Source organism: Acinonyx jubatus, chromosome C1 (assembly GCF_027475565.1).
Source record: "Acinonyx jubatus isolate Ajub_Pintada_27869175 chromosome C1, VMU_Ajub_asm_v1.0, whole genome shotgun sequence".
In the NCBI taxonomy this organism is placed as follows: domain Eukaryota; kingdom Metazoa; phylum Chordata; class Mammalia; order Carnivora; family Felidae; genus Acinonyx; species Acinonyx jubatus.
Window position 1 is genome coordinate 205,601,885 of NC_069381.1, and position 4,343 is coordinate 205,606,227.

Consider the following 4,343-nt stretch of genomic DNA (forward strand, 5'->3'; position numbering starts at 1 on the left):
TTGGCTTAGTTGGTTAAGCCTCTGACTCTCGATTTTGGCTCGGGTCATGATCTCACAGTTTGTGAGATGGAGGGAGCCCTGTGTTGGGCTTTGCGCTGACAGCCCAGAGCCTTCTTGGGATTCTCTCTATCTCTGCCCCTCCCCAGCTCATTCTCATTCCCTCTCTCTCTCTCTCTCTCAAAATAAATGAACTTAAAAAATAGAATTTTAAGTCAGTTTGGTCACCCAGGGAATAAAGTGTAAGAGAGCTAAAACTGTTCTTTTATCAAAAGCCAATCAAGTTTGGCTTTTCCGTGCCTAGCACAGCCCTGGCTTGTGAGCCCAAGAAGCAGCTGAAATGTGTAGCAGCTCTAAAGCACCAGATGCTGGATCAAGTGAACAGCATGTTTGCTCCTCGCTTATCTGCCAGTCCTCCAAATTGAGAGAACGTCTCCCCCTCATCATTCTCCCAAGGAACAGAGTCGAGTGTGCCTTGTCAGGAGCTGATGTAAAGAAGACCTGAGTGCCGTGGTTCCTCAAGATTGATGGCAAGGTCTGAAATGATGCTACCTACCCTGCCAGCTTAATGGATGCCATCAACATTGACAAGACTGGAGAAAAGTTCCATCTGACCTAGGACACCAACTTTTACTTTGTTGTTCATCATTTCACACCCGAGAAAGCTAAGCACAAGATGTGTAAGGTGAGGAAGATCTTTGTGGGCACACACGGAATCCCTCAACTGGTGACTGATTCACTATTCGGATTGATTTTGAGATTGGCCGGATTGCCAATTTCATCACGTTTGACACTGGTAATCTGTGTGTATGGTGAGTGGAGGGGCTAACTGAGGAAGAACTGGTGTGGTCATCAACAGAGAGAGACATTCTGGTTCTTTGGATATGTTAATGTGAAAGATAGGATGGCACCAGCTTTGCAGCCCAGCCCTCCAACATTTTCACTTTTGGTGAATGGAACAAATTATGGATTTCTCTTCCCCAAGGAAAAGATATCCATCTCACCATTGTTGAAGAGAGAGACAAGAGCGAGTGAAATGATTGGGAAGGTCTTTGTATTTAATTAAAGATAATACAGCATGATTTTTTGACGTATGCCCAGTTACTACAACATCTGGTTGTTGTTCAAAGTGACTTTTTTATCAGCCCCAGTGACCCAGTCGCCAATGAGAAGTGCATATAGTTAATGACTTATTGTCCATCACTTGCTGTCTGTCTGTCATCTAACTAATGAATTAAACTCTTTCTGGAGGCAAAATTCATTCCAAACTTCATTGAGCTTTCAGACTCTTAAAGTTCACAAGGCAATCTTGTTCAATCTTGTTCATAATATAAATATTCTGAGCTAAGGAAGACAGGAAAGGCACATACATTCTCAGCAGGTCTTGGGGGCCAAATCTAAGCAGATTTTTTTGTTAGCATAAAACCTCTGGGCCTTGTATTCTAATTTTTAAATTAATATAGATTTTTCCATTCATCTCTCGAAAATATCCATGTTTGTTTTTTGTTGTCATTGTTCTTACCATTTCTACATGGCTTTGGAAAATGTTTCTGCTCTAGAACAAGTGTATTGCTTATCCTATGGCATTGAGAAGTCCTAGCATATTACCATATTCTCCTGAGGGCACTTAATGACGTGTCTGTAAACCAAGACCCTATGCTGCCACTGATGATAACCTTTACGTTTTCACCTTTTGGGATATTATTACCATTATCTCTTTGCCGTCATCAGATGTACCACTGTCATATTTGAGCTATATTTTCAGCACATATACATACTTCATTCTGATATATAGATCAGAGATCACCAGAGCTCACCTACATGTTGAAATCAAATGAAATGCTTGAGTTTGTTCATTTATTCAAGAATTAGAGTCTCTGTTCAGAAAGGCTGTAATTGGAATTGGAGAACTTGTCCTGGAGTTGACATCACTTGACATAAGCACTGATCCATAATTTAACAATGCTACAGGCTCTCTCTCATATTTCCATAGTGTCTCAATAGAGCTAGCTGGTGACAACTTGTGCTACTTTTGCTTTGCACATGCTGTCGTTCCTGTCACTGGTGTAGAGGATCATTCCAATCCATGATAGTTATCTGCTGCCCTTGAGAAAACACATGGGGTTGGGACCCCAGCACCTAGATGTCAAAATCTAGTCAAGACACGAAGGCATCTCAAAAGACAAATAAAGGACAAAACTCCTCTTCTCCGGAGATGTGAGCTGATATCCGGAAGGCACCAAAAAATGTCATGGAGAAAAGAATCTGATTTCTTTGTATGGAAGCTGCTAATGCTGCTTCCCTCTCCCTCCTCCACCTCATCCTTCTCCTCCCTCTTCTCCCACTTCCTGTCCTTCTCCTTTTGTTTTTCTTTCTCCTCCTTCCTCTTGTAAGTCATTATCAAAGGCAGTTCTAGAGCCTACCTCCCACGAGGCCCAACGTGGCAAAATAAAAACCAACTTTGTTATGGACAGACCGAACTCCATAACAACTTAACCTAACCCAGGACCCTAAAGATCAACAGTGACTAAAAAAAAGTGGAGTTGGAAACTGCTAATATGTATTTGGTTACATAAGGGTGATTTTTTTTCATTTCTATGTTTCCAGTCCCTAACTCGTTGATGGGTATTCCATACCCAAGATGTTCAAACTGAGTTTGCACTGGGCTTTTCCCACAATCACTGCCTTCTCCTCAAGTTTTCTTTTGTTCTCTTCATCAAAGATAATGTCATGTCTTCCATCTTGCAGCTGCCTAGACACTTCTGTCCCCTCATTCTCCTGCTACAGCTAAACCGTTCTATATCCTCAACTCCTTTTCCCTCAATTTCTATCCAGTTGCGTTCTTTATCCACTCCCCATGTACACCTTTCCTTCTTTCATAATCTTTTGGGTCCACCAATGAACATTTCCAGACAAAAGTATTGAAATGGCTTGCAAGGTGGTTTTCTCGGACTTAGAGTCCATACCCTCCAAACAGGTTTCCATTCTGCTCCTAAAACAGAACTTCTGAAGTAAATATGATCATGATATTTTCCAGTAAAATTATCTCAATTCCTCATCTCTTACGAAATGAAGTGCATGCTTTTTATGAGGCAATGATCAGTTTTCTGTTCATCTCTGAAGCCTCATTTGGAGATTTCAGTGTCCTGACCCCAAACCACACTCAGTGACTTTTTGTTCCAAGAATGTAGACATATTAAGATTAAAATACCCACAAGAAGTGTAACATGGAGCTATAGTTCTGAGCTCTTATTTGCACAACTATGCATCATGCAAATCAAGCATCCGATACTATAACCACTGATCATCTTTCACACTTTCTTGCCTGGCTACTGGCTGTTATTTAGGTGTGCCTCTGGAATGTTCTTCTTTGGCCACTGGGCAGATACCTACTTACCCTTCAACATCCATCAGGTGCCACCTTTGAACTCATGAGGGGTATGATCTTTTTTCCTTCCAGCATAACACACATCTATTTCTATTATAGATTCTCCTCCCACATGCTTGCACTGTGACAGTTTATACAACAGTCACCTATACAACATAGTGAGGCAGCAGAAGACTGAAATCTTACCTTATTTACCTGCATTTACAGATAAAAATCAGTTTCTGCAAAATAAAATAAATAATGAAGGAATAAATAAAAGGATTTAGTGAAAGGGAGATAGATGCAATATAAATGGAAGATGTTGTGCGAATGGATGAATCTGTAGAGATTACAACTATTTATGCACTGTAATGTCTTTGTGAAGAAACTTTCTACCAAATATCTTAAATACAGATATATCTTGACATTTGACAAGAGATAAACAACTTTAATAATACTGGTGTTTTGAAGACTCTGAAAAATCAAATTTCTGTATTTTCATCATAAAAAAATGAGGTATATTTGTGGGAGGCAGGTTTTTTTCCTTGGGTTATGCCATCCATCCAAGCTTTTAAAGTAGAGTAAATGAAATCATAGTAATACTCTTTAATTGTCTTAATTTTCTTTAATCTTAATCTTTATTTCACGTTTCTCGAACATTTTCAAGGGGTTTCTAAGTTAGCATAAAACCCAAAGTTCTTACCAGTTATACACAATCTGGCTGCCCATTATTCTGACTCCAGTCCCTTCCAACCTAGTCCTGCTCATAGTTCAGTCATATAAACTCCTTGCTCTTTGCTGAACATGCCAATCCCTGTCTAATCTCAGGGCCTTGCTGTCCTCTCTGCCTAGAACACTCTCTCTCAGATCGTCTCCTGAGTAATGCCCTCGTATATTTCAGGTCCTGGCACCCCATTAGAATCTTTCCCTTATCACATTGGATAGAAACACTGCTTCCCATTCCTCATCATTCACGAAC

The 4,343-nt window shown here is 40.3% G+C and overlaps 1 pseudogene; it reads left to right on the plus strand.

Moving 5' to 3' along the window:
- The first annotated feature begins 314 nt into the window (after positions 1-314).
- Positions 315-1,032, plus strand: LOC113598314 (40S ribosomal protein S4, X isoform-like; annotated as a pseudogene).
- The last annotated feature ends 3,311 nt before the right edge of the window (positions 1,033-4,343 follow it).